We start from the raw sequence: 23719 nt of genomic DNA, 5'->3' as shown, positions 1-23719 counted from the left end.
GCATCGTTGCCGGGAGACTTGGCGGAAGCTGGGCCTGAACAGAAGAGGGGGCGGGCCCGGGGCAGTGCGAGGGGCAGAGAGGCGGAGCCCGGGGTAAGGCCAGGAGGAGCGTCGTGGGGACGGACCCTGGGGCGGGGCCAGGATGAACGTCTTGTGGGCAAGGCCTGGGGTAGGGCCAAGATAAGCGTCTTTGGGGCAGGTCCTGGGGAGAGTCCAGGTTGACGGGTCCTGGGGCGGGTCCAGGATAAGGCGATCCTGGAAGCGGGGCTTCGGAAGCGTCTAGGTTGGTGGCGACCTGGAGGCGGGGCCTTGCGCGTGGCTAGGATGAGCATCCTGGAGGCGGGTATTAGGGCGGGGCTAAACGATGATTGGGTTCAGGAGGCGGGACTCGGGGCAGAGCCCAGTAGACAGGTCTTAGGGTGGGGCTAAGGCGAGACCAAGAGAAGGGCTCAGGAGGCGGGGCCGGGGTGGGGCCTTGACTGTGTCGTAGCACATGACCGGGCGCTGCTTGGATTCTGGGAGGCGGAGGTTAGGGACGGGCCGACGTGGGGAGGGGCCTATTGTCGGGGAGGCGGGACCGAGTCCGGGCTGCGGGCTGCGCTCAGGAGGCGGGCCCTGGGGCGTGGCCAGGCGCTGCTCGGGCCCTGGGAGGCGGAGCTGAGGGAGGGGCCGGTGTGGGGAGGTACCCAGGGCCTGAGAGGAGGGTCGGCGCTGGTCTCAGGAGCCCAGAAGGAGCTGGGCTTGGGGCGGGACCGAGACAGAGCGAGGAGTCCCAGGTGTTGGAAGAGGAGCTTGAGGAGGGGGTCGGAGTGTGGCTCAAGTTCGGGGGGCGTTACCTGGGGAGGGTTGGAGGCAGGCCCAGGAGCGGGGCCACGGTCGGCCGAGGCGGGGCCAGGGGCGGGCCCCAGGATCCGGAGCTTCGGGCGAGTGGAGTCCGGGTTTGCGGCCCGGGAGGCGGGGCCGGTTAGGGCGAGAGTCTCTGGGATCGTGGGGTCAGTCCTTGGGCCACCATAGGCACTCTCGCAGTTCCTGCGCCTTCAGGAAGGTCTTTTTGGCAGGGGCCTTACAGGTGCGCGCTTCGGTCCGGGAGGCCTTATCTTAGCCTCCTCTCCATCAGCGCCACCCCTCTGGGGCCCGACAGGAGGGAGCTTTCCCCCTGTTCCCCAGGCTTTGGACTGTTACCCAACAAGCCATTCGTTCACTAAATATTTATTAAGCACCTACGATGTGCCTGGCAAGGGAGTTGTAACAATGAGAAAAACTAGGTGTGGTCCCGGCCATCCAAGGGCTCAGAGGCTCGTGGGAGAAGTGGACATTGAAGTAATTATCACACAAATAAATATAAAAGTACGATATCTTCCAGGAAGGCGGGCACACAGAGCTAGCGGGGCTTCCAGAAGGAGTTTTGATCTTGCAGGGACAGGAAGTAGGAGTTAGCTCCTGCAGGGTGGGATGGGGGTGGTGGTGATACAGACGTGGGGACAGAGTGGAAAACAACAACAAAAAATAATTGTTTTAGTTCAAAGTTATTGTGTCTTGAGTTGAAAGGCAAGGCAGTTACCAACACAGTTCAAATTTCAGTACTGCTCCTGAAATACTGAACTGTGTTCAAAGTCTAAAACGTTTACCTCAGCAAACCCCTCATAAAACTCCATTTGGAGGAGTCCAGAGAGCTAATTTGTTAAGTATACTTGCAGAAGGTAGATAAGGAGACAGATTAAATCTTATTACCTCTTTCAGATGAGAGGCACTTGAGCCCTGCTCAGCTATGAGAATAAGAGAGAGGAATTAATTCTAATTGAATACACTTGTTCTCTCATAGCTGTTGTTCCCCCCCAGAACCAAATGAGTGCAAGATCTGACAAAGAAAAAAAAAAGGTTCATCTTTTATTCCCCCAAACACTTTCATTTAAATCAAGATGGTGGGGTGTGGTTCTTGCTGTGTTTTTAGACAGAATCAACGGTTTCTGGGTCTGAGATGTTGCATACATCCTCTCAGTCCCTGTATCCTGAGATGGAGTCGCCTGAGAATCCACAGCAAGTCCTAACCAGGGATGGGTCTGGGTGATTAAGGAAGGTTGGCTTCAGAACTGGGCCAGGGGCTTTGCTTTTGCTGTTTTGATCAGCTCTCTGCCTGCAGGAGACAAGGAAAACCAATGGGAACAGGTTAGTTATAAATCCTGGGCTTATTTTATTAACTCACATAATAGCTATTAATTGCCTTTCCTTCAAGCAGCAAGAGGGCATACACGGTCAATGCTATAGTAAGTAACACTGTATTATGTTATACTAAAATATTAATAAATCTAGGTTGGCTCAGTCTTTCCTGAGTCCATAGATTGGAAGCGAATTGAGGAAGGACCCTAGCGGACCACAGAGCTGAGCCATGCACACAGAAGAAATCTTTTTTTCTTTTTCTTTTTTTTTTTGTTTTTTTGTTTTTCTTTGGAGATGGAGTTTTGCTCTCTTGTTCCCCAGGCTGGAGTGCAATGGCGCGATCTCAGCTCACTGCAACCTCCAGCTCCCGGGTTCAAGCGATTCTCCTGCCTCAGCCTCCCAAGTAGCTGGGATTACAGGCGTGAGCCGCCATGCCGGGCCATTTTTGTATTCTTAGCAGAGACAGGGTTTGAACACGTTGGCCAGGCTGGTCTCAAATTCCTGACCTCAGGTGATCCGCCGCCTCTGCCTCCCAAAGTGCTGGGATTACAGGCGTGAGCCACTGCGCCCAGCCAGAAGAAATCTTTATCTTGGTGCGCGGGCTCTGGTGAGGGACAAATGTCATCTTTCTTGGATCTGAATCTGGAAGGATCAAGGCACTGAAGGGATTTTTTTGTTTCAGACAGTCTCCCTCCGTTGCCAGGCTGGAGTGCAGTGGCACGATCTCTGCTCACTGCAACCTCTGCCTCCTGGGCTCAAGCAATTCTCCTGCCTCAGCCTCCCAAGTAGCTGGGACTATAGACACGCATCACCATGCCCAGCTAATTTTTGTATTTTCAGTAGAGACAGAGTTTCACCATGTTGGCCAGGATTGTCTCAATCTCTTGACATCATGATCCACCTGCCTTGGCCTCCCAAAGGGCTGGGATTACAGGCGTAAGCCACCATGCCCGGCCTCATGGAAGGGATTTTTTTAATGTCACGTGGCTGTCACAGGTGCGGTGTGTTCGGATGCAAGTGAAGATTAGGACTGATGCTTAAAACCAAACGTAAAATTCCAGGTGGTGTTGCTATGGGGTGCAGCATTAGGACAATCTGAGTGGTTTCAGTTGCAAGAGTGTGTGTGTGTACGTGCAAGAATTCACGTCAAGATTCAACTTCTGGCTTTGAGGGTCTCTTTCATAACAGCAATAACAATCTAAGGCAGTTTAACAGTATGGAATCGTTGCCTTTTAGAAGTTAAGCTATGGGCATGGAAGTTCAACCAGTACATTGAGGTTTTTCCTTTATCTCTCCTATGGTTAATGGTTTGTGCAGAAAAGGACCAATTGATTTCTTTCTAAAACGTTGTTTCAGGGTGTAGAGACTTTATAGGTCATGTTTCAACTTACAGAAAATTTTATAGTTCATATATAAATTACGTTCAATATGGACTTTGTAATAGGGTTTAAGGTTAAGTAAAGTTTCCACTTTCCTTAGGCTGTTTGCAGTTCCCAGCAGGCCCCATGATATCGAGATGGAAGTTATGTTAAAGGAGGAGATTGGTCAGGGATGGGCAGAATAAGGAATATGGGCAGCTCAGGCTAATGATACAATGATTGAGATGTAGAAAGAGGACCAGGCACGGGATAACGCCTGTAATCCCAGTGCTTTGGGAGGCCAAGGCAAGACGATCACTTGAGGTCAGGAGACCAGCCTGGTCAACAGAGTGAGACCTAATCTGTACAAAATAAGAATAATAATTAGTTAGGCATGGTGATGTGTGCCTGTAATCTCAGCCACTTGGAAAGCTGAGGTCAGGGGATCCCTTGAGCCCAGGAGTTTGAGGCTGCAGTGAGCTATAATCACATAAGTGTACTCCAGCCTGGGTGACAGGGTGAGGCCCTGACTCAAAAAAAATTGAGTCAGGGAAAAAATTGGAAATCTTAATCCTCCGTATCCAGGAATGAGACCTTATTTGGACATAGGGTATTTGTAGATGTAACCAAGTAACAATGAGTCATACTGGATTGGGGGCTGCTGGTGAGGGGGCAGATGCAATGACTGGTGTCCTTATAAAAGAAGAGAATAAGGGCCGGGCATGGTGGATCATGCCTGTAATCTCAGCACACTTTGGGAGGGTGAGGTGGGCGGATCACTTGAGGTCGTGAGTTCGAGACCAGCCTGGCCAAAATGGTGAAACTCCATCTCATCTAAAAATACAAAATTAGCACTGCGTGGTGGCTGGTGCCTGTAATCCCAGCTACTCAGGAGGCTGAGGTGGGAGAATCACCAGAAACTTGGAGGCAGAGGTTGCAGTGAGCCAAGATTGTGCCACTGCACTTCAGCCTGGGTGACAGAGGGAAACTCCATCTCAAATAAATAAAAGAGGAGAATGTCAGGTGAGGACAGAGACACAGGGAGAAGGCAGCTATGTGATGAGGGAGGAGAGATTGGAGCGATGCATCTACAAGGAACACCAAGCATTGTCAGCGGCCACCAGAAGCCAGAAGAGGCAGGAAGGATTCTCTCTCACATGTTTCAGAGGACGCGAAGGCCGGCTGACACCTTGATTTTGGGCTTCTAACATCCAGGCCTGTGTGACAATACATTTCTGTTGTTTTCAGCCACATGTGGGGCCCTCGTTGTTGTTGTGGTTGTTTTTTTTTTTGGAGACGGAGTTTCACTCTTGTGCCCCAGGCTGGAGTGCAACAGCGCGACCTCGTCTCTCTGCAACCTCCTCCTCCCAGGTTCACCATGTTGGCTGGGCTGGTCTCAAAATCCTGACCTCAAGTGATCGGCCCGTCTCAGCCTCCCAAAGTGCTGGGAGTACAGGCATGAGCCACCACGCCCAGCTTTGTGGTTATTTTTTTAGACAAGATCCCACCGTGTCATCCAAGCTGGAGTGCAGTGGTACAATCTCAGCTCCTGCAGCCTTGACCTCCCTGGGTTCAGGTAATTTTCCCATCCCAGCCTCCAAGTAGCTGGGACTACACGCTTGGCTAATTTTTGCATTTTCTGTAGAGATGGGGTCTTGCTATGTTTCCCAGGCTGGTCTCAAACTCCTTGGGCTCAAGCCATCTTCCTGCCTTGGCCTCCCAAAGCGCTAGGATTACAGGCATGAGCCACTATCCCTGGCCCACCTTGTTAAAAAATAAGGAATTTCAAGATGGTGATGGCAGATTATGAAACCACAGAGGGGACTCTTCTGTGTCCCTGTGGGACTGTCCAGGTTGCAAGCCCATGAAGCCGGCCCTGGCTGCTGGGTTCTTAGAGTGCTGGACCTCCTGTGGCATGTGGCAAGGAGTTGTCATGGGTTGTCACGACATATGATGATCAACTACAGGAGACCCAAAGACCACTGAGGAGACTCAGTCCTTTCTCCGACGAATGGTTGTGTATGTCACACTAGCAACAAACAGAACCGCAAGAGCTCCTGTGACAATGCTGAGCATGATCACTGCGCCTTGTAGAGCAGATGCCCTCTGTACCTCCGCTCCTGTTAAGAAACAGAGGATTTTTAATTGTCTGATTATTAGGAGGCTGTTCTGGCTGCTCCTGGTTCCCTGGGAAGTTTCCCATCTAGCCGCTAGTGAGTATTAATTATGGAAATGAAATGTACATTTAACCCAAGAAAATGCTCATTCTAGAGAAATCTCATAGGGCAAGTCATTGAAAGCCGATTTACTAAATGATCTCTTCGCCAAATGATCCATTTGCCTAATGACCACTTTGCCAAATGATCAATTTGCTGAAAGCCAATTCGCTGAAAATCTGTTTGTGGGATGTCCTGCTTATCAGTAACTGACAGTCAGATGCATCTTATCCCAGGCTCCCAGTGGGATGTGGGACAAGGGAGGGGCTACAAAATAGTTGTAGCAAAACTCCAAAACTTAAAAGGAAGAAAAATCCTCCATAATTGCGTGAATTGGTCATTCATTATTTAGTTATCTACAAAAGGGACTGCTTCCTCTATGTTCACAAGGAGATCATGGGCAGTGGCTTACAAGAAGAGAAAGGATGTATATCACCCCTACCTGCCTCTCTTTTCCTTTTTTTTTTTTTTATGCAAGAATTGGAGTGCTGTAACACAATCACAGCTCACTGCAGCCTCCAACCCCTGGGTTCTGGCCATCCTCCCGCCTCAGCCTCCCCAGTAGCTGGGACTACAGGCATGTGACACCACACCCAGCTAATTTATTGTAGAGACAGAGTCTCATTATGTTGCCCAGGCTGGTCTCAAGCTCCTGGCCCCAAGTGATCCTCCTACCTCGGCCTCCCAAAGTCCTGGGATTACAAGTAGGAGGCACTGTGCCCAGCCCATTACTCCTTACATGTAATTGCTTTAAGCGCTCGTTAGATCACTGGACAGTATCCAAGTCTCTCCTGGGAAAAGGAAAGATAGCCAGTGTTTGTAAACAATCCACAAAAGAAGGCAACAGCAAATTCGGAGATGATTTTATTCTTCCTTTGTATCACCCAGATTGAAGGGGTTTCAAGACTTGAGAATTTGCAGTCTCGTTTCAGACTCTCCCCTCTCCTTTTTTCAGCATCGAGTGAACAGCAGGGTTTTGCTCCTCCCCTATGAACAGCTTTCTGTGCTATTGAAGGAGGGATGATTTCTGTATCTGGAAGGGGCATCTTGGGGGCAGACTGTACACAGTGATTTCCTGAGGACTGGAAGGATTACAGCCCGACTTTCTCTATAGGGTGCCTTCCCTTTGCCTAAAAGGCACTATGTAAAATGTTACCAGCAGGTCGAGGGATTCCCTACCTCCCGTGCTATCTCTTTGGAGCTGTTGGCATCTTGTTCCTGGGGCTCCAAAGCTGCTGGGAAACAGGATTGTTCTGCTTGAATTCTCTCCTCCCCACCATGAGACCACTTTTTGATTCTTTTCTATCTCAGGACAGAGCAGACTATGCTGACAGTTTTCTGGCAACTGCTTTTGTATCTCACCTGGCTGCTGGTCATAAGAGTTCATGAGCATTTCCTGGGTGACTGCCAGGGAGCCGTTGTGGGTTTGGGGGTGACTCCCAGGAGCTTACACATGAATGGGTAGATGTGGATGCTGTTAAAAGCCTCGGCCAGGTGATTCCTCTTGAAATCTGGCCCGAAAGCTCTGAATATGGTCTTCATATCCATGAGGACGTTATCAAAGCCATGGCTGCCTTTGTTGAAGCACACTATAATTCTCTGAAAAATAATAACAATAAAAAAGACATTTTACCTTCCAATCCCCTGAAAGAAAACTGTCCTTTAGTTAATGTCATGCTTGTTGGATCCATGAAGTCTTTGAGAATTTAAACTACAAGGACACTGCTCTCTGTGGTGGTGGAGAGAATACCAGGATTTAAAAGTCTTTAAGAAAGAAAATGTAGAAAGCGTAGCCATTGGAAACAGCAAGATGATGATAATCGTTCTGACAGTAATAATAAGCTGAAATATATAGAGCTTACTATGTATCATGAATTCTTCTGAATGCTTCATAAATATATGTTACCTCCTTTACCTTCATGGCAGCCCAGTAAAGGCACCATTCCCCATTTTACAGCTGGGGAAACTGAGTTACAGAGCTTATCTGCACTGAGTCAACAGGAGCAAATGCTAGATCAGGTCACTGAACCCAAGCTTTCTGGTTCCAGAGCCAAATAGATGTATTTTTTATGGTGTAAAACATATGCATACATTTTTAGGGGAAGGGTGGGGGTAGGTTGGGATGAGGATTCTGGGTAATTGCTTGGTAAATGCCAAATACCTTTCTTGTCTGTCCCTCTTTTCAAATGATAAAGTAATGTCAATTGCAACACTTTTTTTTTTTTTTTTTTTTGAGACGAAGTCTAGCTGGAGTACAGTGATGCAGTCATAGCCCACTGCAGCCTCAAATTCCTGGGCTCGAACAATCCACCCACATCAGCTTCCCAAGTAGCTGGGACTACAGGCCCACACTACTATGTCCAGCTAATTATTTTAATTTTTGTAGAGATGGCAGGTGCCAGTGGGAGGGGGAGATCTCGCTATGTTGCCCAGGCTGGTCTCAAACACATGACCTCAAGTGAACCTTCTGCTCAGCCCCACAAAGCTCTGGAATTATAGGCCTGAGCCTCTGTGGCTGGCTACAATACTGTTTATTTATATTTTAGACCAACAGATATTCTAGCATATAAGAAATGTGATGCTTTCTGTACATTGAAGAGTTGATCTAATATTTGGCCTGGTGTATACAGAAATTTCCTGTCTGCTCGGCTCTGGTTGAAGAAACCAGTCTGACTGTCTCTGAGGCTATGGAGCAGTCCATCAAGAATGAAAGCCCTCGGCCAGGCACGTTGGCTCACACCTGTAATAGCAGCACTTTGGGAGGCCGAGGCAGGTGGATCACTTGAACCTGGGAGGCAGAGGTTGCAGTGGGGAGCTGAGATCACACCACTGCATTCCAGCCTGGGCGACAGAGCGAGACTCTCTCAAAAAGTTAAAAAAAAAAAAAAAGAATGAATGTCCTCATGATGGCCTCAAGCACATTGGTCCCTGAAGAGAGTCAAGGAAGGCCCACTTTACTCTGCACTGCAAAGCAGGCAGGTGGACAGAAATCTGAGAAATGGATTCAGTGAGAGGCATTGACCCAAAGGATTTTATGCCTAATGGTTGGCTCAGCAGAAGATTAAACTGAGCACAGCATCCTCTTCCCTCAAACTATCTGGTTGGTCAGTGCGGAATGTTCTTGTCTCATTAAATGTCCTCATGCTACTGTCAAGATATCCTGTTACAAAACGTCATAAACCAGGTTTACAAATAGGCCAGGTGACTGTGGAATTTCTCCTTGGCAGGGCCTTAGCTATGGGCGTGGGATTGGTGTGCAGTAATCACAGTGTTCCGGGCCACTTGAGGCATAAAATATACCTTAGATGATAAACTGTTGTATTTTAATGTGAATATTTCCACCAACATTAAACAGTAACCCCATGAGTTTTCTAATACCTGTTATACTCTGGAGTTGCAACAAGCTAACATGAAGTAAGTTGCAAACATAATTATCACATTTGGCTCCTATTCAAAGCAAGCTTCTTCAAGCTGTACCTGGGGCAGTCTTCCCTCACATGAGGTTTATAACATCATTTATTTAATTATTTATTTATTTTTTGAGACGGATTTTCGCTCTGTCACCCAGGCTGCAGTGCAATGGTGTGATCTTGGCTCACTGCAACCTCCGCCCCCCCGGGGTTCAGGCGATTCTCCTACCTCAGCCTCTCAAGTACCTGGGATTATAGGCACCCCCTACCATGCCCTGCTAATTTTTGTATTTTTAGTAGAGACGGGGTTTCACCGTGTTGACCGGGCTGGTCTCAAACTCCTGACCTCAGGTGATCCACCCGCCTCAGCCTCCCAAAGTGTTGGGTTACTGGAGTGAGCCACGGCGCCCGGCTTTAGCATTATTTAAACTTTGTTTCTGCCATGAATTTTTAGTTGGTAGTTAACAAAAAATAGACCACCTCATTTATGTCTCACAGTTAGCATTGGTTTTTGTGTTTTCTTTAGGCTTGTTTTTTAATTGTTTTTAAAATTGTGAAACAGGGTCTTGTTCTGTTGCTGAGGCCAGAGTGCAGTGATACAATCTTGGCTCACTGCAGCCTCAACCTCCTGGGCTCAAGCAATCCTCCCACTTTTGCCTCCTGAGTAGCTGGGACTACAAACACGAGCCACCACTGCTGGCTAATTTTTAATTTTTAATTTTTTTTTTTTTTGAAATGGAGTTTCACTCTGTCGCCCAGCAGGTTGGAGTGCAGTGGCGTAATCTCAGCTCACTGAACCTCCACCTCTCGGGTTCAAGCGATTCTCCTCCCTCAGCCTCGGCACCCACCACCATGCCTGGCTAATTTTTAAAAAATATTTTTTGTAGCGACAGGGATTCACCTTGTGGGCCAGACTGGTCTTGAACTCCTGAACTCAAGTGATCCACCTACCTCGGCCTCCCAAAGTGCTGAGATTACAGGCGTGAGCCACCACGCCAAGCCTAAATTTTAAATTTTTTGTAGAGACCAGGTTTTGCCATGTTGTCTAGACTGGTCTTGAACTCCTGGGCTCAAGTTATCCTCCTGCCTTGGCCTCTCAAAGTGCTGGGATTACAGGCATGGCCCTTATGCCTGGCCCTTAAAGCTGATTTTTAATAACAGCTTTACTGAAAGATAATTCAAATACAATACAATTTACCCATTTAAAATGTTCAATTTGGCCAGGCATGGTGGCTCACACTTGTAATCCCAGCACTTTGGGAGGCTGATGTGGGAGGATCGCTTGAACCCAAGAGTTTGAGACCAGCCCGAGCAACATGGCAAAACCCTGCCACGACCAAAAATACAAAAAAAATTAGCGGGGCATGGTGGTGTGTGTCTGTAGTCCCTGCTACTCAGGAGGCTGAAGTGAGAGGATGCTTTGAGTCCGGGAGGTGGAGGGTGCAGTGAGTTGACATTGCACCACTGCACTCCAGCCTCGGCAACAGAGCCAAACCCTGTCTCTAAATAAATAAAGTGTATAATTCAGTGGTTTTTAATATATTCACAGAGTTGTGCAGCCATCACCACCATCAATTTTAGAAATTTTAATTACCCCAGAAGAAACCCTGTATCCATTAGAAGTCACCCCTTATTTTCCCCTGACTATCCCCACCTCGGCTCCTGGTAACCATTAATCTACTTTGTTTCTTTGGATTTTCATATTCTGGGCATATATATATATATATATATATATATATATATAGTCATCTAATATTTGTCTGGCTTCTCTCACTTAGCCTAATGGTTTCAAGGTGTATCCAGGTTGTAGCATGAATCAGCCCTTCATTCCATATTTTGGCTGATTAATGTTCCAACACACGGGTAGACTGTACTTGTTTGCCCATTCATCTGTTGTTGATAGGTATTTGTGTTGTTGCCACCTTTTGACAATCATGAATAATTTTGCTACGAGCATCTGTGTGTGTCTTTGTATGAACAGGCTTGCATATTTTTTGATATGGGCAAATGACAACCAGTGGCGGGGGGCCTTTGTGGTGAATTTTTTGGTGATCTTTGTGTACTCTGTATAATGATTGGCCATGCAGGCTTGGGGGCAGCACTTAACCTTACATTTCTTTGTTTTTTTAAGATAGGTTCTCTCTCTCTCTGCCACCCAGGCCAGAGTGCAGTTGATGCAGGGCAGGGGAGCCCTGAACTGGAGCATAGTGTGTCCGGAACTGGTGGGTTCTTGGTCTCACTGACTTCAAGAATGAAGCTGCAGACCCTCGCGGTGAGCGTCACAGTTCTTGAAGGCGGCATGTCCGGAGTTTCTTCCTTCTGATGCTCGGATGTGTTCAGAGTTTCTTCCTTCCGATGGGTTCATGGTCTCGCTGGCTTCATGAGAGAAGCTGCAGACCTTCAAGGTGAGTGTTACACCTCTTAAGGTGGCGCGTCTGGAGTTGTTTGCTTCTCCCGGTGGGATCATAGTCTCGCTGGCTTCAGGAGTGAAGCTGCAGACCTTCAAGGTGAGTGTTATAGCTCATAAAGGCAGTGTGGACCCAAAGAGTCAGCAACAGTAAGACTTATTGCAAAGAGCAAAAGAACAAAGCCTCCACAGTGTGGAAAGGGACCCAGCGGGTTGCCACTGATGGCTGGGGCAGCCTGCTTTTATTCTCTTATCTGGCCCCACCCACATCCTGCTGATTGGTCTGTTTTACAGAGAGCTGATTGGTCCGTTTTGACAGGGTGCTGATTGGTGCATTTACAATCCGTGAGCTAAACACAAAAGTTCTCCAAGTCCCTACTAGATTAGCTAGATACAGAGTGTCCATTGGTGCATTCACAAACCCTGAGCTAGACACAGGGTGCTGGTTGGTGTGTTTACAAATCTTGAGCTAGGTACAGAGTGCCGATTGGTGTATTTCAAATTCCTTAGCTAGACATAAAGGTTCTCCAAGTCCCCACCAGACTCAGGAGCCCAGCTGGCTTCACCCAGTGGATCCTGCACCAGGGCGGCAGGTGGAGCTGCCTGCCAGTCCCGTGCCACGTGCTGCTGTGTAGGGCACTCCTCAGCCCTTGGGTGGTCGATGGGACTGGGCACTGTGGAGCAGGGGGCGGTGCTCATCGGGGAGGCTCGGGCCGCGCAGGATCCCACGGTGGTTGGAGGTGAGGTTCAGGCATGGCAAGCTGCAGGTCCTGAGCCCTGCCCTGTGGGGAGGCAGCTAAGGCCCGGTGAGAAATCGAGCACAGCAGCTGCTGGTCCATGTGCTAAGCCCGTCACTGTGCAGGGCCGGCGGGGCCAGCTGGCCTCTCTGAGTGTGGGGCCCACCAAGCCCATGCCCACCCGGAACTTGCACTGGCCCGAAAGCCCCGTGCCCAGCCCTTGTTCACGCTCACGCCTCTCCCTCTGAGGGAGAGCCCCAGGAAGGGGCTCCCACAGTACAGCAGTGGGCTGAAGGGCTCCTCAAGTGCTGCCAAAGTGGGAGCCCAGGCAGAGGAGGTGCCGAGAGTGAGCTCCAGGGCTGCCAGCATGCTGTCACCTCTCAATAGCACGTGAGAGTTCTTGCCTTTGTCTTGGAAAGAATTCAAGGGCAAGCCAGAGGTGTAGAAGAAAACAGCTTTATTGAAGAGGCAGCGTTATAGCCCTGTGACTGCTCCTGTAGGGCAGGGCTACCCTGGAGGCAGAGAGTAGCGGCAGAGAGTTTGCAATCACATTTATACCCACTTTTAATTGCATGCAGATGAAAGGGCAGTTTATGCAGGAATTTCTAGAAAATGGGTAGTAACTTTTGAGTCATTGGGTCATTGCCATGGAAAGGGGCAGTAACCCCCGGGTGTTGCCATGGCAATAGTAAACTCACATGGCACACTGGTGGGCATCTCTGATAGAAAGCTTCTTCTGCCCCAGCCCTGTTTTAGCTAGTCCTCAATTTGGTCTGGTGTCCAAGCCCTGCCTGCGGAGTCAAGCCCTGCCTCCTGTCTTACACTGATGTGATCATGGCTCACAGCAGCCTCAACACCCCCGGGGCTCAAGCAATTCTCCCACTTCAGCCTCCTGAGTTGCTGGGACCACAGGCACGTGCCACTATGCCCAGCTTCATTTTTTTTTTTTTGCATATTTTGTAGAGATGGTGTTTCACTGTGTTGCCTAGGCTGGTCTCAAACTCCTGGGCTGAAGCAATCTACCCTACCTTAGCCTTCTAAAGTGCTAGGATTACAGGTGTGAGCCACTGCACTCAGCCCAATCTTACATTTTTAATCTCAAGTCACTTCTCTCTAGGTTCTGATTTCTTCTTTAAAATGGTGGAACTAAGAGCATCTATTTTATAGGGTTGTTGGGAAGGCAAAAATGAAAGAACTGCTATTCAATGTTTAGTGAAGTGCTATGCACAATTTTGAATAATGAAGTTGGTGTTTATTTTTTATTATTTGTTTATTTATTTTTTAGAGATGGGGTCTTGCTCTGTTGCTCAAGCTATAGTTCAGTGTTGCAATCATAGCTTACTGCAGCCTTGACCTCCTGGGCTCAAGAAATCCTGCCACCTCAGCCTCCTGTGTAGCTGGGACTACAGGCATATATCGCCGTGTCTTGCTATTTATTTATTTGTTTGTTTTTTGTAGAGATAGGGTCTCCCTATGTTGCCCGGGCTGGTCTTGAACTCCTGGCCTTAAGCAATCCTCCTGTCTTGGCCTCCCAAAACACTGAGATTACAGGCATGAATCACCATGGTCAGCCCTTATTTTTATTTTTAAATCAGCCTTGTCAAGTTGAATTGGTCATTAATCTTGTATAACGGTAATTTGGGGCAGCATTGGTTGGGCGGGGGGTGGGGAACATTTAGGACCCTGTGGGCTACAACTCGTAGTGTGTGCACTTATTTTATTTTGTTTTGTTTTGTTTTGTTTTATTATATTATATTATATTATATTATATTTTTTTTGAGACAGGGTCTCACTCTGTTGCCCGGACTGGAGTGCAGTAGCATCATCTTGGCTCACTGCAACCTCTGCCTCCCAGATTCAAGCGATTCTCCTGCCTCAGCCTCCAGAGTAGCTGGAACTACAGATGCGCGCCACCAGGCCCGGCTAATTTTTTGTATTTTTAGTAGAGATGGGGTTTCACCATGTTGGCCAGGCTGGTCTCAAACTCCTTACCTCAGGTGATACACCTGCCTCGGCCTCCCAAAGTACTGGGATTATAGGCGTGAGCCACCGTGCCCGGCTGTGCACTTATGTTTGATTTTTGCAGAACCACCCTTCCCTAATGGTTGTCTCCTAGATCCAAGGTGACTTTATTCATCTTAGAATGATCTTACCCCATTGATACTGTAACCAGAGTTGGCATACATCACGATTGGCAGAACCAATAGAGAGATGGAAGTGTTCTGGAAACTTCTCCTTCTTGTAGACGTGGAGGTGAGGGTACACATTCTTCATTGACTGGTAAAGTCCTTCCTCTTGCCCCAGTTTGGGCAGGGGCATCCCAAAGCCACCGTAGCCCACAATATCAAACTTGACCAAGTCCCTGAACTTGATGTATTTGGACAAGGGGATCTTGTTGACATTGGGTCTCTTCTTCACGGCGGTCATCCCATGGTGTCATGTGATGATGACGCTGAGGTGCTCTGCAGGCTGTGCTTCTCAGTGGCTCCCACCAGATACCCGATGGTCCTGTCGATTTGCTGAATCATCAACTTCCTGTTCTCTGCCTCTAGCACAAATCGATGTCCCACGTTATCTGGCTGTCTGTAGTACAGCGTCACAAAGTCAAAGTCTTCCTTGGTGAACAAGTTCACGACAGTATCGATGTTCTCCTTCCTCTCTGTCTCATTGCTGTTTGGGTGAGTGTAGGACTCCACCAGGGACCGCTTGACAGTCTCACCCTCGTATTTAGCACCTCCCCTGGAATAGTGGAATGGTGCCGCTTTGTTCCCCTGCAAGTACAAGAAGAAAATTCCATCAGGGCCATTTCTCATACCTTTCTCACAATCAGCAAAGCTCGAGTTGTCGACATCTGTGCCCCAGTCCAAAGGCATAAAAAATATGTGGTCTTTGGAGTCAGACAGGGTGGAGCTAGGATCCTGGGCTTCCCCAGGATCTCATAGCATCTACAACACTGTTAGTTACAAGATGTGCTATTATTTTATGGGCTACTAAGTAGAAAAATGCTGCCAACGAGACTGTGACGTTCCAGTGATTGTAAGGTGTATTCCAACTTAAGAGATGGCAAATGAAAAATAATTCCTTAGAATAGAGGGAGACAGTAATTTCTGAGTTGTTGGTGGTGAATCTGTGCATGTGTGTTTTTTATATATATATAAACATATAAATATACACACATATATGTATACACATATATATATACACATATATGTATACACATATATATATACACATATATGTATACACATATACACACGTTTATATATACACACATATATATACACACATATATATACATATATATAGTGGTGCATTGGTACAATCATAGCTCATTGCACCCTTGAACTACTGGGCTTAAGCGATCCTCCCACCTCAGCCCCTTGAGTAGCTGGGGCCACAGGCATGTGCCACCATACCTTTTTTTTTTTTTTTTTTTGGAGACACGGTCTCACTCTGTCGCCTAAGCTGGAGTGCAGTGGCACGATCTCAGCTCACTGCAACCTCTGACTCCTGGGTTCAAGCAATTCTCATGCCTCAGCCTCCCAAGTAGCTGGGATTATAGACACGTGGCACTGTGCCCAGCTAAGTTTTGTATTTTTAGTGGAGATAGAGTTTTGTCATGTTGGCCAGGCTGGTTTTAAACCCCTGAGCTGAAGTGATCCACCTGCCCTGGCCTCCCAAAGTGCTGAGATTACATGTGTGAGCCACGGCGCCTAGCCCTATTATTTTTTTTGTTTGTTTAATATTTGTAGAGATGAGGTCTTGCTAATTTGCCCAGGCTGGTCCTGAACTCCTGGGTTCAAGTAATTCTCCTGCCTCAGCCTCTCAAAGTGCTGGGATTACAGGCGTGAGACACCGCAGCCGGCTGGTGGTGAGTTTTAAAATCTCCCAGTGTCTCAGTGTTTCTACCTGTAGAATGCCAAAAAGTAGATGGCATCTTTGTGAGGATTAAGCAGGCTAGCTTTTTTTTGGTTTGTTTGTTTGTTTGTTTGCTTGTTTGTTGAGACAGAATCTCTCTCGTCATCCAGGCTGGAGTGCAATGGCATGATCTTGGCTCACTGCAACCTCCGCCTCCTGGATTCAAGTGATTCTCCTGCCTCGGCCTCCCAGGTAGCTGGGATTACAAGGCCAGCTAGCTTTAAGATACAGTGTTGGGCATCACATTTTGGCAGGGAGCAGGCACTCTTTTCTTTGCCTGCAGGTGGGACTAAGCCACTACAGGCCTTCACTGGTGTGTGTAGTGGGTGATGAATGCTTGCCTGCTCAGCACCCACTTCCTGCTGGGCTGGGTCTCATTACTCTGACTCCCCCTTGAGCTTCAGTCCGCGCCTGGTTCAAGATGTATTGACTCAACCCGAGGATCCAGAGGTGGGATGTGGCTCTGGCCTAGCCAGAGGACCGAGGATGCTGCATGCCATGGCTATAGCAACTGGTTCAGCTTTGGGCTCATGTCCTCGTCAGAGCCAATGAGATGTAATCTTGGGATATCTGCTGGGCTGTTGGGAAGGGGACAGGCTGCCCTACTCATCCCCATTCCTGATGCTGAGGGATCTGAGAAAATCACTTGTAGAATTTGGGGTTGTTTGGAAGAAGGGGAGACTGATGTCTCCTTCTCTCTACAGACATCTGATCAGCTACAGAGCTTGACTAACTTACCCAGAGGCAGAATGATATGGTGGTTAAAAGTGTGCTCTGGGCCAAGATCTTGCCACTGCACTCCAGCCTGGGCGACAGAGTGAGACTCCGTCTCAAAAAAAAAAAAAAAAGTGTGCTCTGGGCTGGGCGCGGGGGCTCACGACTGTAATCCCAGCGCTTTGGGAAGCTGAGACAGGAGGATCGCTTGAAGTCAGGAGTTTGGGATCAGACCCTATTTCTAGAAAAATGTTTTTTAAGAATTAGCTGGGTTGGTGGTGAATGCCTGTAGTCCCAGCTACTCGAGAGGCTGAGGCGGGAAGATTGCTGGAGCCTGGGAGCTCAAGGCTGCAGTGAGCTATGATCAGGCCACTGCACTCCAGTTTGAGGGACAGAGAGAGACCCCATCTCCCTAAAGAACAAAAAAGTGTGCTCTGGTGCTGCACTGCCTGGTTAGATCCTTTGTTCACCACTTAGATGCATGTTATATAAATGCTCTCCTCAGTTTCCTCGTCTGTAACTTGGGGATGATAATGCTGCCCCATGAAGTGGTTGTGGAGACTAAATGCATGTGGGCACATTGGTAAGTATTCAACAGGCTTGATTTTTCCTGGAGAGGGAGAAAGAGCATGCAGTGAGGTGACATGCTCAAGTGCATTGGGGCAAGGATAATTTCCTCTGGCTTCTGCCTCCTGGGAGGTACTAAGGAGGGATCTGAAATGTGTCTTCAGACCCCGGAGTTGGGGACTGCGGAGGGAATTTGAAATCAGGGACCCTAGTCTGGCAGAAATGGCTGCAGCATGGGGCATTGGGTTCCTTCCATCAGAGGCATGGGGTGTGTTGCAGACAGTCATGAAATGTGGCTGAATCGTGCAAGGGAGCCGTGTTCCTAGGGTCGCTGCTTGAGACAAAGACCCCTGTCAGTGGAACCTGGTGAGCTTCACCCTTCTGTGTCAGGCTGCAGACAGCAAGAGATGGCAGCCGATTACACCCAACAGGAAAAGGGCCATTGCCATCCCACATGTTGCCATAGGAGGAGATGACATCTCTTCCCTCTCCTCCTCCAGCAGTGTCAGCTGGGGAAGAGGTAGGTGGGTGTGCACAAGAGTAGACTACAGACCATGCCCCTTCTCCTCCAGTCTGCTGGGGCCCCGAGAGAGTCTGCAGCCCTTGGCCAGGGACTGGCTGACACAGGAGAACAAAAGACCTTAGGCTGGGATAACATGGTGGTGCAGTTCATCCTCTGGAGCTCCCTGTCGGATCAGACTGGAGCCCGTCTCCAGTTGAGACCACATCTCACTTAGCTCCTTCCCTGCCATATCCTGTTTTCCTTACTCCTATCTCCTGAGGGTTCTTCCTGAATGAATTACATGCACTCAATCCCTGCCTCAGGCTCTGCTTTTAGGAAACATGACCTAAGACAGAAATCTTAGTACTAAACACTTTGCAAGGCCTCAGAAGCTCTGCTATCCACAGGCAGGTGGGATATTACCTTCCATACTGCCTGGCAGTCATAGTCTATGATGTGATTCAGCTTTGTGGAAGTGCTTCTCTAAAGAACATCCCCCAATTTAAGATGATCTTAATTTGCTTACTTATTTACTGTCCATTTAGCTGCTCTAAAATGTGAGCTCCAAATCAGGGGTCATGTCTGGTTGGTTACCCATTTCCTGGGTCCTAGAACAGGCCTAGCTCAGAGTAGGTGCTCACTATTGGTGGAATGCTTGTTGAAAGAATGCATGAATCTCATCTCCTTTTGTGGGTGAAAAACTCATCCTATTCTCATTCCTGATTAACTTTCTTTCTTTTTTTTTTTTTTTTTCCAAAACGGAGCCATGATCTGTCACTCAGGTGGAGTGCAATAGTGTGATCTTAGCTCCCTGCAACCTCTGCCTTCCGGATTAAAGAAATTCTGCTGCCTCAGCCTCCCATGTAGCTGGGATTACAGGTGCACGCCACCAGGCCAGGCTAATTTTTTGTATTTTTATTAGAGACAGGATTTCACCATGTTGGCCAGGCTGGTCTCAAACTCCTGACCTCGTGATCCGCCCACTTTGGCCTCCCAAAGTCCTGGGACTACAGGCATGAGCCACCGTACCCAGCCACTCTTGGTTAGCTTAATGGAAATATTTACAGAGAATCTTTCTCTTCTGGGTTCTAGCATCGTATCTGTAACCTCTGCAGGTAATACATTTTCCTTCCTGATAACATCATTTCTATGGTTGCTTTAACTTGCAAATCCTCTAATACTTATTTATTCCTGTTCTGATTGGCATTAGACATAATTCTCAATTTTTAGTGACAGCACTTTGTTTAACTTACATATAAATTGATTTTGCCTTCAAATGTGACATCGACTAGAAGGATGAAACTTCTAAAATGCTGTAGAACACAGTTTGACTGGCTAATTTATTATTTAGAAGAAGCTAACATTTCCATTATGTGGGACTTAGGTGGCTCTGAAGAACCAGTTGTATTTCTGATGTTTGCAGTATCAAATCACAGATATTGTCAACGCGAAATTGTTTCCGTATGCTGTGTTCTCGATACACACCTTTTCCAAAGATATCCCAAACTATAGTCTTAGGAAACTGCGATTTTTCTTATTTGGTCTCATAGGAATTTGTGGAGCTATGCGGGATATCCATAAACTGAGCTCCAGAAAGACACATGTGCGCGCACACACACACACAAACTCACAAGTGTACCACACCACACTTGACTCTGTTTATTTGGGACACATTATTATCAGAAGTGCTATTTTCCACAAATACTTCTGAGAAATAACCTGAACACTTAATTGGATGCAAAAGAGTGAGGATTTACTATTCTACCCTTTAATTAGCATAATCAGTGTTTCCAGCAGCAAAAGCAATTGGAAAATCGCTAGTTTTATTAGGTTCATTATTCTCCCTTAGCGTAGTGTGGCATCAGCATGGCTATTGTTCTTAAATTGCCTCTGTAAAACAAGGGCTGGTGCTTCTTACAGGCAATTCCTAACTCTTGGGTTTTGTAGAGAGTCCAAAACTCTTTAGAACCTATAATTCAAGGAAAGGCTCCACTTTGGTTTTGCATTTTGTCTGGTCTCTTTGGGTGACAGAATTTATGTCACAAGGTGCACATGTTTGGGGGAGGCTCATGGACAGCCCATCGTGCTTGTGCTTTGGTAGGAAGTATGTGCAGTTAAGGGGAAGGAGTTAGTTACTCATCTAGGGAACAACTGGGTAGAAAGAGATGGACTCCCTGTATTTGAAATTCAGAACTCAAGCTTGGCTCTAAGTGTTTCCTTGCTTTGCTGTGCTCCAGGGGAGTCACTGAGCAGAAGGAAGCGAGTTGCCTGAGATTCTTCAAAGCACCAGCCCTTTTGTAGGTTAGATTGTTTTTCTCAGAGCCTTTATGATACATAATAAAGACCTAGCTTGGACCAATATTAGGATGAGTTATCTTCGTATTAACATTCTTTTAGGTAGAAGTTGCTGGTCCCGTCTTGCTCACAATCCTCCAAAGTTTGAAAGTTATTTTCCAGGAGACTTGGCTTGCACTGAGAGTTGTCCTCCCACCCTCTCTCCAAATTTCCTCTTGGGGGTAGCCTAACAAGATACTGTCACAGACCCTTGCCAGCCACGATGACCCCACCCAGACCATCCCTCTGCTGTTTCACTCTTTGTTCCTTTCTAGAGCTCTCTGGGGAAGGGTGAGACCTGCCGTCTGGTTTTTATGGTTTGCCCAGGTCTTACAGTCATGGCTGGCTGCCTCTCTCTGAGAGCTGGGACTCCTGAACTTGGTGAAATACCTCAGCCATCGATCATGTTAAATTATCGGGGACACTCATTTAAAATCCGAGCCTGCTCCAGATGGACTCTCTCTCTTTCTTCCCTGACCGTGAGAGAAGCCTTGATGGAAGGTGGAGACATTCATGGGCTGTGAGCAAGGGATGGAAAGGCTGCCGGGAATCCCATCTTTCCAGCATCATCTGCCAAAGCACATCAGTTCCTGGGTATCTTGATGGGTTCTGGCAGCATTACTGTCATTGAAGGAAATCATTTTAGCCATATTAAAGGTTAATGCAGCAATCTCCACACAGGTTGCCTGGAAGGGACCTGGGACAAGGGTAGGTTTTCCCTGTGATGGACAGGAGGCAGGCGGCCCTCCCACAGCCCTGCCTGGCAATGCAGATGTGTCCCCAAAAGGCACTGGGGGCCAGCTGATGTTCTATGCTGAGGCAGGCCGACCCGGGCCGTGGGTTCACTCTGATTGCAGCGGTTTCCCGCCAGCTCCTTGGAGAGCTGGCAGATGGCCCAGCCCCACAGCAAGAGCCTCGAATGGGAGAACGAGATACAACAATTTGATATCCACTTGCCAGGCGTGCCGGGTGTCGTCAGTCGCTTGGCTCTGCGCCCAAACTCTTTGTGCATAAACAGTTATGAATTCAGCCAAGAGAAAAAGCACTCTGATTATGAATTGAGCAGAAGGAAACAAAGTTCTGCAGATAAACACCAATGAGACAAAAAAACACGAATAAGAAAAATGACAGAAAAGGAGAACTTTCCCAGAAGCCTCCTGCCAGTGAACGGCCACCATAGCAAGAGCATGGAGGCCCTGGGTTTTGAACTGTGAGACAAGGAAGATGATGAAAACCTCCCTAGCATCCAGGCAAGCACAAGATCCTTGTGAAATCCGGTCTAAGTGTTTTGACCACAGAAGTAATATTATGTCATAGGTGAGAGCTGTGAGTTGCTGAACCCAAAGTGAGTTCAAATCCGAGCTCTACCTCCTGTTACCCGTGTGACTTTGAGAAGTTCCAGCACAGCTTTGTACCTCAGTTTTCTCATCTGTTAAATGGGCATAATCACAGCTCCTGCCATAGGTTTGTTGCAAATTAATACAGGTAAAGCACTGAAATCAGCCTGGTATACAGTAAGTGTTATGAACGTTATTATCTTGGAAGGACAGAACTTATTTTCATGGTCTAAGCCTGAAAATCTAAAAATTGTGAGAGAAGAGGAAAGAATCTAGAGTCTCACCATGAGGGGGAAAAGTCAACTTGAAGCAGGACAGGGTCATTGACAATTTCCTGTGCTTCTACAGCTGCCTTATACACTATGGTAGCTCCTAGCCACTTGTTGTTTAGATTTTGTGATTTAGAAATGAATTAAGGCCGGGCGTGGTGGCTCATGCCTGTAATCCCAGCACTTTGGGAGGCCGAGGTGGGCAGATCACCTGAGGTCAGGAGTTCAAGATCAGCCTGGCCAACATGGTGAAATCCTATCTCTACAAAAATACCAAAATTAGCTGGACATGATGGTGGGTTCCTGTAATCCCAGGTACTCAGGAGGCTGAGGCAGGAGAATTGCTTGAACCCGGGAGTTGGAGGTTGCAGTGAGATTGTGCCACTGCATTCCAGCCTGGGGGATAGAGTGAGACTGTCTCAAAAAAAAAAAATTAGTTAAAATAAGAGAAAATTGAAAATTCGGCTCTTCATTCACACCAGCCACATTTCAAGGGCTCAACAGCCCATGTGGGTGGCTAGCAGCTGCCATGTTGGACAGTGTAGAGTAGAGCAAGCCCACCATGGCAGAATGTTTGATTGGACCGGGACTGAATAGTCTATTGCAGTGGTCCCCAGTTTTTTTTAGCACCAAGGACCAGTTTCCATGGATTTGTGGGGGGAAGTTTCGGGATGATTCAAGTGCATTACATTTATTGTGTACTTTATTTCTATTGTTATGAACATTATAATATATAATGAAATCATTATACAACTCACCATAATGTAGAATAAGTGGGAGCCCTGAGCTCGTTTTCCTGCAACTAGATAATCCCATCTCAGGGTGGTGGGAGACAGTGACAGATCATCAGGCACTAGATTCTAATAAGTAGCATACAACCTAGATCCCTTCCACATGCAGTTCACAATAGGGTTGGTGCTCCTATGAGAATCTAATGCCTCTGCTGATCTGACAGGAGGCACAGCTCAGGTGGTAACACTAGTCAGGGAGATCAGCTGTAAATACAGATGAAGCCTCACTCGCTAGCCCGCTACTCACCTCCTTCTGTGCAGCCCAGTTCCTAACAGGCCACAGACCACTACTGGTCCGTGGTCTGGGGGCTGGGGACTTCTGGTCTATTGGATAACACTGGCTTGGAATGTACCGATCAGCCAAAGAAGCGCTGAGATGATTTGGCCTCCATTAATAAGAATGATGGACCTTTTTTTTTTTTTTGAGACAGAGTTTCACTCTTGTTGCCCAGGCTGGAGTGCAGTGGCACCATCTTGGCTCACTGCAACCTCTGCCTCCTAGGTTCAAGCGATTCTCATGCCTCAGCCTCCCTAGTAGCTGGGATTACAGGTGCCTGCCACCATGCCTTGCTAATTTTTGTATATTTAGTAGAGTCGGGGTTTCGCCATGTTGACCAGGCTGGTCTTGAATTCCTGACCTCAAGTCATCCGCCTGCCTTGGTCTCCCGAAGTGCTGTGATTACAGGCGTGAGTCACCGCACCTGGCCAGATGGACTTTTTTTGAGCATTTAGTTCCAAGCACCTTCCCTGCATTTTCTCAGTTAATCCTCCCAGTGACTCTTTGAAGCAGGGACTTTGACAATCTTCATTTTGCAGATGGAGCAACTCAGGCACAGAGAGTAAGTCATTGGCCATGGTCGCCCAGCTAAGGAAGAATGGAGCCGGCTGAGATCCTGTTCTGGGGATCCAACTCTGCAGCCTGCATTCTGAGCTGCTGTATTCTCCCATGTTGCTATCTGATGAGCAAAGCATGGGCTCTGAGTACAGAGAGGAGGAACCAGG

At 47.8% G+C, this 23719-nt stretch overlaps 1 long non-coding RNA gene across 2 annotated transcripts in view; it reads left to right on the top strand.

The window, feature by feature from the left end:
- Nucleotides 1-1524: 1524 nt before the first annotated feature.
- The window catches only part of LOC134761823 (uncharacterized), an 82412-nt gene continuing 60217 nt past the window's right edge, over nt 1525-23719 (top strand). The window contains exons 1-2 of one of the 2 annotated variants that reach the window (XR_010140962.1): nt 1525-2166; nt 11277-11546. This is a non-coding gene — a long non-coding RNA (uncharacterized LOC134761823). Of the gene's footprint in view, nt 2167-11272; nt 11547-23719 lie in introns of both variants that reach the window. The other variant, XR_010140961.1, reaches the window with a different exon arrangement.

This window comes from Pongo abelii, chromosome 7 (genome assembly GCF_028885655.2).
Source record: "Pongo abelii isolate AG06213 chromosome 7, NHGRI_mPonAbe1-v2.0_pri, whole genome shotgun sequence".
In the NCBI taxonomy this organism is placed as follows: domain Eukaryota; kingdom Metazoa; phylum Chordata; class Mammalia; order Primates; family Hominidae; genus Pongo; species Pongo abelii.
The sequence above is the reverse complement of the archived record's forward strand: the minus strand, read 5'-3'. Positions and strand labels throughout refer to the sequence as shown.